The sequence below is a fragment of the Tyto alba genome, unplaced genomic scaffold (assembly GCF_018691265.1).
Source record: "Tyto alba isolate M040663 unplaced genomic scaffold, T.alba_DEE_v4.0 Super-Scaffold_23, whole genome shotgun sequence".
NCBI classification, from domain to species: Eukaryota; Metazoa; Chordata; class Aves; order Strigiformes; family Tytonidae; genus Tyto; species Tyto alba.
Genome location: NW_024881297.1, coordinates 3806879 through 3818887, shown reverse-complemented (window position 1 = coordinate 3818887; position 12009 = coordinate 3806879). Strand labels below are relative to the sequence as shown.

The 12009-nt window shown below is 40.8% G+C and overlaps 1 protein-coding gene across 3 annotated transcripts in view; it reads right to left on the bottom strand.

Moving 5' to 3' along the window:
* The window catches only part of LOC104359353 (bifunctional heparan sulfate N-deacetylase/N-sulfotransferase 3), a 70710-nt gene that overhangs the window by 39793 nt on the left and 18908 nt on the right, over positions 1–12009 (bottom strand). The window lies entirely within an intron of this gene.

Sequence of the window (12009 nt, the reverse complement as noted above, 5' to 3'; positions counted from 1 at the left end):
AGGAAGAAAGGGGAAGGCTATTATTCATCAGATACTGCTCCAGTCTTTGATTTCAATATGCTCTTCTTGATTTGTTACTCTCAAGATGTACATATTACTTTCAGGAGTTATATCCCAAACTCTTACACGCTGCTGTTGTTTGCTCTTTCAGTTTTCCGGGTGTAACAAAGGAACCCAGCTTTCCAATGCAAAATAAAACTCTGCAAAGCAAGAACAAAACAGAAGAGCAAAAAGCCTTCTCTGCGGTGAAATTGGAAGTGCACATTCGCCCAAATAGCCTGCCTTCACTTGCACACTTGATAGTTGGCAATTTATGAACACATTGGTCTGTTTGGAGATTTGTGACACTGTACACAACACATCAGAAATGTATGGCCAGCTACATCACATACACTCGGAGACAGGCACTCATGCAGTACCTCTGGAAGAAAGGGAAATATTTATACATCAAAGGTCATCAAAGAGTTTTCAAAGTCAACATGCATTATAGCACAATGTTTTTAATAAAATTATTAAAAGCGTTGCTATTGTCAGAAATGAGTAACTCTAAGAACATTATGAAAGGGGAATATAATTGAAAGCACAGAAAGATTAAAATCACTGGAGATTTTCAAAGGTTTACAGGTCCAATAGGCTCCCCACTCTTGGAATTCAGTGATAATTTGGTGCCCTGAAAAATATGACCCAGTAATTTTAATTACAGTTTCTTTGGACATTTTCATTATATGAGTAATTTGTCTGCAGTTTGGGTTTGTTGATTGGTCTTTTTTTTTTTTTTTTTTAATTTTCCTTAAAATATGATCCATTTTACAGATGGAGGCGATTTCTACCCTACCAGAAAAACTTCTGGGCACATGAGCTCACCTTCATGTCTTTTCCAGGCCTCGTCTATATCGGTTCTAATAAAAGTAGGATCTCCATCCGCAAACTCCGTCAAGCCTGTTTCCTTACGCTATCATTCCTACCAGACTCCAGTGACAGAATCAGGCAACGGGTGACAGTAGCGGGGGCTCCCCTGTGCACCGACCCCAGGCGGCCCGAGGCAGCGGGCCCAGCAGAGCCCCCATGCCCTGGAAGAGGTGCCCCCCCACCACAGCTGGTGCATCTGTCCGTGCCCTGGGCTCTCTCGGCCTCTCCCAGCACCCCCTTTCCAGAGCTGAACGTTTTCAGCTGGCCCCACGGAGAGACAGCAGCGCTGCCCGAAGCGCAAACACAGCCGCTCTCCGCTCCCCGACTGCCCCGCATCGCAGGCCTCGGCGAGCTCACAAAGCCTGGAGCTCCGCCTGACCCAGGGATGCTGGTGCTGGAGGGAGCTGATCTGCAGCAATAGGACAGCCAGCCATTTGTCCCTGGCCTGGGGGGGGGGTTGCAAATATGAATTTTGCTGACATGGCTGACGAAACACGAGCGGTTTCAATTCCGAGGCATCAGAAGTGCTCGCCTTGTGCACCATTTCAGTGGACCAGAACATTATGCCTAAGCATATTCATTAAATACACATTAATCACAGAACTAAAACTATTAAAGAACCAACACATTTCTGCCTCCTATTTCTTGAGGTCCTCTCAGATCTCAAGTAACTTGCCTCTGCCACTGTCGTCTTCAGCAGTGCAGCTCCAGCAACAACAGTACAGGCAGTTTCAAATGGCACTAGTAAGTTAAAGATCATCTTCTTTCACCGGAAAGCCTGGAAAATGCCCTGTGAACAGGGGACTTCTTTATAAAGGAATGAGTAAAATGAAGCACAGAATGGAGATAACTGAAAACAAGCTCGAGACTTCTGAAGTGGAATATTAAGAGAAAAATCTTGCACTGCTGTAACAAGGGCTTTTGCACAGGCTGTGAGTGCAAAGATCACAGAGGAGAGTTCTTATTCTAATGAAATGTAGCAAATCTGCAGAGGATGTATTATGAAAACCGTCCTCGAGCTGCCAGGAACCTATTCAATGAAATGATTTTATCTTTGCACAGTTAAAAATGTAGGAGGCAAATGATATGGTTACACATTCCTTATGATAACAATACATACTGTCGAATGAAAGAGATCCCGAGTGCAGCTTGACAGCAAGGTGGCATGAATGGGCTGCACAGATCTTTCCCTCCAAATTAGGTTAAGACCTGTGAACATTTTTTGAGATGATGGTCTTATCCTGTATCTTTCCAGCACCTTCTCAGCTTGTCAGCTCTAGTCTAGTCGAAGTATGATGGAAACAAAGAGTGGGAAAAGAGCAGCTGGAAACGCCAGAGAAACATGACCTGGAAGGAGATCTTTGCCACACCTCCCTGGCACTGTGCAGCCACAGGGCTGACAGGAGAATCGCAAACCCAGGCTTTCAAATGGAAGGAGGGAGAAGTGTAGGAAAAAGCCCATGATATTTCTGTGATAATGCAACATAGAATTTACTTTTTCACTGGGAATTAATTTTGCTAGTTTAGTTAACACCTTCTTGCCTCAATGACTGTCCGGTGGCTGCATTTATTTAGGCCAGCAGACACAGTAAGACACTCCAAATCACACTCAGATAACTTGAAACTGTAAAGGAAATCTGAAGTTCACCTTCTACAGAACAAACTTTGAAAGCAAGGCCCTTGTTTTTTTGGCCACATTAGTCTCATTGAAATCAACTGAAGCTCTTCTGTCAAAGCCTTGGGGTGGTGGTCAAAAATCAGCTAATACCAACAGTGTTACCTGCTCTATCAGCAAAGGAGGAGGGCACAGACCTGCTGTGAACCACTTTTTGTGCAGACAAGCTAAGATAACATTTGAGTTGTCATGCCTATGATTATTTTCTGCATGACTTGACATTTTACTCATCTTTCAGGTTCTAAAAACAAAATGTTAAAACTCATGAAAAATATATAGTAGCAGATGGCAGGGCCTATTACTGTGAGCTTCTATCAGAAAGACAGAGAGAGAAGCAGGGGGACAAAAACCCTGAAATTTAATTTCTAAATGCTGTTTTATATGCTGAAGGTAAGCTGGTGATATTTTCTGTGTATTTTATGATTGCTTTCTGTATAGCCCCTCTGGGTATCTGTATGAGATGTTACATAAATACACTAGTACTGAAGATTATATTTTAAATTTTTTTTAGTAAAGCCTTCATATATTTATAAATAATTATTTAGTACAAATTATTGTACTTCCACTGGAACTATAAGGAGAATAAATTGCTGGCTGTATAATCACTTCCATGTACATAGCTCCAATGGAGTACTTTCTTTTCGATTTTTCCTAATTTCACACACTAGGTTTAAGAAATTCCTCATGCCAGAAATCAAATGTGAGAGTTTAATATATGACGAAAGACGCCCTTCTTCACCAGCAGTCCAAAATAATTTCAGAAAAAGGCCCTGCTACAATCCAAGGAATAGACAGAAGTTATCCCAACAGCAAAACAATGGAGTTCTTTCATTCCTTGCATCTGACAAGTTATAGTATAAAGAAAGGAATATAAGAAATCATGTATGTTGTAAATAATGCCAGATTCTCAGATGATTAATCAGCATCATCCCATTTAAGTTATTTCTATTTAATTTCTGATGAAATATCTCAGCAAATGTAAACTGCTGTAATTGCCAATGGGATCTCAACTGACTGAGAATTTAGGAGAAAATGGACTCTAAGATCACAAATGGAACAGAAGGCACTATGAGAATTATTCTTTAATTGAAATATTCACACAATGGAAATGTATGAAAACCCCTGCCTTTGTATAGATGGCCTCTTTCTTTCCTGACAACCATGATGTTTAGCTCTTTTTATTACTCTTCATTTAGAAACATCAACTTCGTTTACAAAGTAAACGGTTTTATTTGAATTTTTCTCATCTTACACATAGGACAAAGTGGCACAGACAAATGACAAGGGCTGTCAAAAGCTCTTGCTCAAGTAAATCAGCAATAAAGCCAAGGATAAAACTCATACTGCTGAACTTGCTTCCCATTTTCATAGCCAGGAAACCATCCTGCATCCTGGCCTTGAATACTTCTTTACATGATTTCACTTTATAGTCTGTCAGAGAGAAGTCACAAGTGTCAACTTGTCTTTGGTAAACAGACAGCAGTAATTTCTTCAGCATCAACAAAAATATTTAGACCCAAACATCTTGGCTGATCAAACAAATAAATCAAGAATGCTCTGTTGAACTCTGTTTCACCAAAGTGGAACTATGACTTCTTCCTAAAGTCATACCAACATATTTACAACTATTTTCCTACTCAAAAGCTGCTAAAGAACTTAGCCACATGAAAAGCAAAATAGTTCAAGACACTGGTAATTTTACTTGTAATCAAATGTTTTTTAACTAAACTAGCAAGCAGATAGACACAGTCTCACAATGCTGTAGCATTAATATCCTAAACTTCAAATCAGTACATGCTTTCATGTTGGTAACAAAAGCAAGGTCAGCCACATAATTTTCCAAAAATCCTAACTCCTTGTCCTTTCTTTGGGAAGCAGATCTCATCTCTCAATGCTTGCTTTACTATTTCATATCTAACAATACTATCAAAGAAGCCATTAAACTAGTAATTCATTTGCTTTTGATGAAAACTTTCAGTGTCTTACTGGCTCTTTAATAAAGGCAAGGACCTTCTGAAAAGGTAAAACAAATTAATAGGAAGTATAACACGAAAGCACACAAGTTAAGCACACGAAGTCCCTTTATGGGAGCCCTTGTGCAGAAGTAGCTTTAATTTTCTGTATAATATTTCTTCTTTAGTTTAACCTCTGCAGGAGAGGGAAGAAACAGAGCTAAAGCCATTTTAATTTTTGAGTGGAGTTCTTAACATAGGGGTTTAATGAGCTGCAAGGGATGTGATGTCCTTTCACTTTGCAATTTTGGTGATATCCTTTTGCCTTTCCTGAGCACATCCATGCTCTGGGAAGAGTCCCGCAACTAAAGCTGCCTGCGCAGGTATGTGGACACCACCTGCCTCCCTTGAACTTTCCCTTCTGCAGAATCTGGCCTTTTCTAAAGTTTCTATCCACACTGCAAATTCACTTGGTTATAAGCAATAAAAAAAAACAAAACAAAACAAAACGTGTTGGGGAGGAAACGGAAAAGAGAATCGAGGAATGTAACAGATCTATGACTGAAGTTTGCATTTATGATGCATACAAAAATTATGATTTTTAGAGCATTGTGCTTCTCTTCATAGTTCAACAATCAGTATTTGAAGTTTTCCAGATGTATTTTGAGATTTGCTTTATCATGTTTTACATACCAATATCTAACCTTAGAGGCACTAGGCAAAGTGTCCAACAGTAGAGGCAATACCTGGCACAGTGTGGTGCAGAACTGAGGCCAGGCTGACAAACTGCACCTGATGATCAGGCCCAGGTTTGTCCTGGCACTGCCGAGGTTGATGGCAGGAAAGGGAAGAGGGGGGACACACACGGGCTGGGGAAGGGAGAGATGATGGGGGGAGCAGTGGGGATCCACAAGAAATGTTGTGGCAGCAGTGTGGCAGGGGCCTGAAAGTGAGAAGCACAGAGATCGTGATGGCAGGTGTTCAAGAAATGGTGATGGCGACCCAGGATGGGAAGGCAGAGCACAAGAATCTGGGGTGTGTGGAGGCAGCCTAGCAAGAATGAACAGAAGACAGCCTCAATGAAGGTCCATCCCAAATGGTGGGGAATAATTATTTTATTAGACAGACTATTTTGCCTCTGAGGAAAAAAATGTTTCCCTTGTGATAAATTATGTATTTTGGAACATCATTAAAATTCAATGTCTATTCTTTCTGGATTTTCAAGATTAGCATTTTGACACCCATTACCATAAACATTTAATCTATGCAGGAGAAAGAATAATTGCTTTGGGTATACTGGGTGCATCTGAAGAAAATATTTTGACTATCCTTTAGACAAAAGGAGAAGAATGCTTTAATTTTCTTTGACTGTGCATTCTCTTAACAGAGCTGACACTACAGAGAGGGCAAGAGATGAAAACAAAGAAAATCTTCAGCTTTTTCTGCAAGGTGTTTAGCTGGCAGAGACCGTAACTTATAAATAGACCCTGAACTGTTTAAGTGGGAAAAGACACTGCTCCGCAGTTTGGTGGAAGCAAGGTGTCCAAGAGGACACAATCCAGCAAAAATAGAAAGAGTAATAAAACAGAGATGAAAAAGCTAAACTGCTGACAATATATATGTGAGGTTCCATGGGAGCTGCAGACAACTATTCCTGTTACTTTGTAAAACAAAATTAAAATAGGGGGGAACCTGCTTATTAAGATACACTAGCTTCGAGAAACAAATTATTCTTTCAAATAAAACCATGGATTTTGGTAAGTCTACCAAGTCCTTCAAAAGATGTAACAGTTCAGAAGTACCACATGCCAGCAGGATGCCTATTTACGAAGGGCCATATAATATGGTCGAATTTTAAACAGAAAACAGGTGCAAAAATTCCTTGGAGAGGAAACAAAGTACCTGGTTTCAGTTACTTAAAAATGATTGCCATTTGCTGACAGCTAGAATCCACCTGCAGCAATTGTGGTTTTAAATTATCAAATGGGGATGCCTTGGAGCCCGATTCCTTAGCGTGCAGGACAGGCAAAACTCCCATTCATTGCTTGGGTTAATTTGGACTGTTTGCCAGATCCATTTTCCTGAGTATCTGACCTGACTTCCTGTAATATTAAGTCCCATACTCACCAGTTGAAGAAGTCAGTATGATTCTTTTCATTAAATTCAGTAAGTACCATTAACTGGGTAACCCAGCTTATCTTCAAAGTGTCAGTAAAATGAGATATCAGGCTGGAGCCCGATGACATGCATCTTGGTTTTTCAGTGTCCAATATACTGGACCTGATTTTCAAAAAATTCAGGAGCCACAAGTTTATTTTATGTGCACAGATGCTGTAACTGGATATCTGAATTTGAGGTCTTCTAAAGGATACTAAAAATACATGTAGCCACTTTGGAAAACGTCTCAAATTATTTCAATCAAAAGTTTTTTCATGAGAACTTACTGTTTTGATGTTACTGGGTCTGCCTTTGGAGGTGTTTTTATATCACATACAATAACGAACTTGTTGATGGTTCAATTATACATTTTCAAGTAATTAGGCTCTTTCATCTAGGTAAATCATTTGTACAACCAAGAGGTTTAAGGAATATTTCTAACTTTCTTCACCAGCTTCTCCCTTCTTGGAAGTTGAGATAGCAGCTAATGAGAATGAGCTAATTACGGTAAGTTGAAGGTTTTAAATATTTGGTGCCAATACTATTTAATAAAGTAATTAGCATGCTGTTTTCAGATTTCTATATGAAATTTTGCATTATTAGCTCTTAATTAAACTGTACGCTGAGAAAATAAGTTACTATTACTAAACAGTTAAATCATCTCACTCAGTAGCTGGCAGAAATAAAATCCTGCATGTCTTTTAATTAAAGGTCAAAAAATCCCCAGGCCAATTGAACTAGAACTAACAAACACCCTACTGCTGCATATGATATTTTTCCCTGGATTTTGGTCAGACAAGGTTCAACAGAAAACTTGTTGGTTCTTGCATTTTTGCCTAACGCTTTATCTGCTCATGAACCACCAAGTATGAAGAGGTAAGTTCTCAGAGTATAACAGAACTCTGAGTAAAGCCCAAGTGATTCTAAAATGCATTTAAAATCTCTTAATAGTTATCCAGTTAAGTTCTTGTGATTGTTGATGAGCCAGTACAGCGGGAAATTGAGGTTTGTTAGCCACAGCACAAGCATCCAGGGAGCTGTAGAGCAAAGTCTCCCCATCCTCCCCTCCCCAAGAGCCGCTTCTGCTCCGAGCACAACGGACCGTCTCTCAGGGTGACAGAGTAGATCAGATCCCATTCCAGTTCGGTTCTGGACCACTTTGCTGTGCCTGGTTACTCTGGTTTGTCTCCATTGCATTTCATCAGCAGTAGGTAAATTGTAAGAGTTGTTCACTGATTCCTGTAGGCAAAATGTTAGGTCTCAAAGGCTCTGGTTCAAACAATAACCTCAGATGCAAAGCATTTACAACTCTGCACCCCCTCCCTAGACAACCCACACTTTTACAGCTTCAGATCTTGTTTGGTAGGATGCACAATATTTTGTCATAGAAGTTAAAACAATAGCATGGCTATTCAGTCTAACAGTGCATACATTTTATAGTCATCCAGCTCAGAAAGAACAGAGCTTATTATCCAAGCTCCTAGTACCACATTCATTATCAACAGCACATTTGCTTCTTATTTAATGCTTCCTCACACACCAGCTCCAGCTTTAGCTTTCACTACAGCCAACAGGCACAGCAAGCAGAGGTTGGCTGGAGGACAAGGGCTACCCTCCTCTGCTGCACGGGCTGGCCAGGAGCTCCTGCTGCAGCGAAGCCATGCTCCCTTACTCGCCGCACACCGCCTGGCTCTGCTGCTCAGGGCCCCCTTACCCCGCTGTTGGCAACACGTGGCTCTGTACAGCCACCGAATGCTGAAAGAAGCCAGAAGGTTCAACACTGTAAGAATTTTCTAGTCTCTCAGCAGCAGAGACCATAGTGGCCTCATCTGAACACGCAAGAAGCTGAAGCTGTGTCACTACATCTGTTCCACTCTGCTGAGTTTGTCTGTGGCTACATTACTCTGTCCAAAATGCCAACATTTTGAGAGATGCAATTTGGATTTCAGGTCTAACTTCACACCTGTGATTCGCACACAAAACAAGGAATTTGTTCCCTAAAACCTAGTTTCCTTTAGATTTGTTTCCCCAGTTGCCATTCCCAGAGTGTGATAGCCTGCACTCCCTTTCATGCTGCTGTCTAGGGCTGACCGTCCCCATTAGGTCTCCAGAGCACCTCCTTCCCTTCCTGCTCTGCCACACACTCCCTGTCTAGACAAAAAAGGGATAAAACGTGCTACCATGTGCTCCAAGACACAGCGTGTAGAATGAGCCAGGGGCAGGTCAAAGTGACAGATAAATGCAGAGCTCGCTCCGAAACCTCTGCTTCAGCACAGGCCCCGCTTTGCGCACACGCCTTACCCCATGCTGAACTCCAGGATGCCAGCAGGAATTTAACTGGTTTTGAGAACTGACCTTATCTGTCACCTTGGACCGAAACTGCCAAGCAGGTTCAAACATCATTAGACTGATCATAGATAATCCTAGACCAGTTTGGGTTGGAAGGGACCTTAAAGATCATCCAGTCCCACCCCCCCCGCCCCGGGCAGGGCCCCCTTCCCCCAGCCCAGGGGGCTCCCAGCCCCGTCCAACCTGGCCTTGAACCCTTCCAGGGAGGGGGCAGCCACAGCTGCTCTGGGCACCCTGGGCCAGCGCCTCCCCCCCCGCACAGGGAAGGATTTCTGCCTTAGATCTAATCTAAATTTACCCTCTGTCAGTTTTCTTGCTGGACTGACAAAGGCAGACAGGAACATTAAAAATACCCAATTTTTTGGGGGGAAATTAAAGTAAAAATGGGCTGTCAGTGTTGTATACAAACTCCAACAGTCTGTGAATATGGCCTTCAAGAAAAACTTCAGCCTTATATTTTTCTCCAATGTCAGTATTCTCTGGGCCTCAGTGCCTGAGCCTGGAGAAACTAAGACTCACCTGTCCCTGTAAGCCCTGAAGCCTGTGCTTCCTGCTCAGAAGAATTTTAAATAAACAAGATTTCAAAGTTTTGTCTACATCACTATACAGATGACCACAGCTCAATATTGGGTGGTATTTACCTGTTTTTCCAGAGCACACAAAACTCAAAGCATTTAACTTTTTGCAATATTTTTCCAGCATTTAGAAAGCGATCGCTGACTAACAGTGGCTAAAATTACAATATAAAGCTGTTTCGTGATCACAGAAAAACTCAAGGTCACAGACCAGATATAACAAGCTACTACTCAGGCAGCTTGAAAGAAATATTGGACGCTACAAGCTATGTCTAAAATTTTGGTACCAAAGAGAAACACTTTGGGGTTTCTTCACTTCTTATACTTTTTCCCTTCCTAGTAAGACTAAAGCTTTTAGACAAGCACTGTATTTGTGTTAATGTTTAGTTTTACATATTAGAGAACAAGTAAAGTGCAAATAAATGAAGACTCAAACCCTCTACGTTACATAAAAAACACAGTAGAGCTGGTTGCTCTCCCTGCTCGGTAAAGCACAGAGTTACCACATCACTGGCATGTTAAATAAACTGAGTACTCCAGGGGCTGGGCAACACGCCGATGACACAATCCATTCACAAATGTTTCTTAGCTTTTTTTTTTTTTTTTCTAATAGACCCAGAAAGATTCCTGTGCTTCTCTTCATACCAAAGCCGATTACAAATATCTACCTACCTTTGTCCCTATGTTTGGGGTGAGCCAAGGCATACCAAAAGCTCCTTTTCTCTCTATGCTCCATCTTTATTGACAGAAAAAGATTCTTTGACCAAAAAGATTTTAGTTTTCTCTTTCTGCCTGAAAAGCTCAATGTCAGAAACAGCTGGGAGTTCAGTCTTCAGCTTGCTCACCAGCTAAGGGTCACAAATATTTATTTTTTTCCTTCTCTAAATTCCCCTGCTACATCAGCATCAGTATCAAAGAAATGACAGAAAAAGAGAAAGAGAGAAAGCAAGACAAGCTTGCATAAAGTAACAGCTGTAACTCTCTTCTCAAGCCATATTTTTTATGATTATATGTAGTTGACACAGCAAAGACATAAGAACTTGACTTCAAGTTAATAAAAATTTGGACAGTTTCAATGACTCCTACATAGTACCTAGTCTAAGGGATATAATTCAGCAGAAAAAAACCCCATGACTTCAGTGAAACATGAGACATTATTAAGAGAAACACGGGGGGATGACTTCGTTAGAAGTGTTAACACACATCTTTCCTGGTTTTGCACGAGTGTTTGCATTTCTAAAAGACAAGACTACAGAAACTAGATCTACACAGATAAATATCCCAGCTGACCAAATTCTACACTTGCAGACTCAAACCAACACACAGGAATCTAAACTGAGCTCTGCATGTGATTATAATGTAAGAGATTGAGAATACATCTTAGTACAAATTTCCTGCCAATACTATATTCCTTCCAATAGCATATTTCATATCCTTTTGCCAAATCTAATATTTTAAGACTTACATAATCCTTTTACTTCCTTTTGTGTATTAGCCTCTATTCTGCCACTTTCATTGGCTGTTCAGCCTACACTTAAATATCTCTGTGCCTTACATTAAATATTTTTGTCCATACTCACTGTTTATACTCGGCAGACATCTGCAGCCTATTGCTTTCTGCTTTGGTCATCACTAATTACCGAATTCTTTAGCCTTTATTTTTTCTTTTTTTTTTGCTCAGACACTTCCTGACTATTCTGGTATCTGTAAGTACTCTCTAAATATTTCTGATTAAGTGGTGCAGAACTGAGCACAATATTCTAGAAACCTCCTCAGTCAGTAAAATTAAGTACTCTTCTGATGTGAAATGATATTTTCCATAGTCATCTTAAATTTCAAACCAGCTTACAGTACAAACTCAGGTATATTTTAGTATTCATCTTGGTTTTGGGATAGTTTCAGGCTCACCATTTTCAACATTTCTATTACCTTTAACAGAGGCAGTGATAGAGGAAAAGGCATAAGAGAAATGTTTTGCACCACAAAACCCCCCACTTTTTATATAAACACAAAATTATTTTTCAGCCTCCTCTCCAGTTCTACTAGAGTTCTATCAGAGGCAACTCTGAGTTATCTTTAGTCCAGGTTCACTTTAAAATGGGAGCAGAGACACTTGGGTTATTCCCAGGAGTGCGAACACTGGAAGGGCAAGTGAATGGGAGCCTGACATAGAGCTGTGTGGCTTATTAGCTCCACAAAAATGCCACCAGTGCCCCCAGCCCCAACCGTTACCTCCCTGCAGCACGGCAGGGCCTGTGTCACATGAATTTACTAACTTGGGTTGGAATGAATCCGTGAAGCCTTGCTCTGCACATTCACCGACTTTCTATTTGTCCTTTCCACTATTTGTATTTTCAAATATAAGGTAGTATAATTTTTGCAATACAAAGTG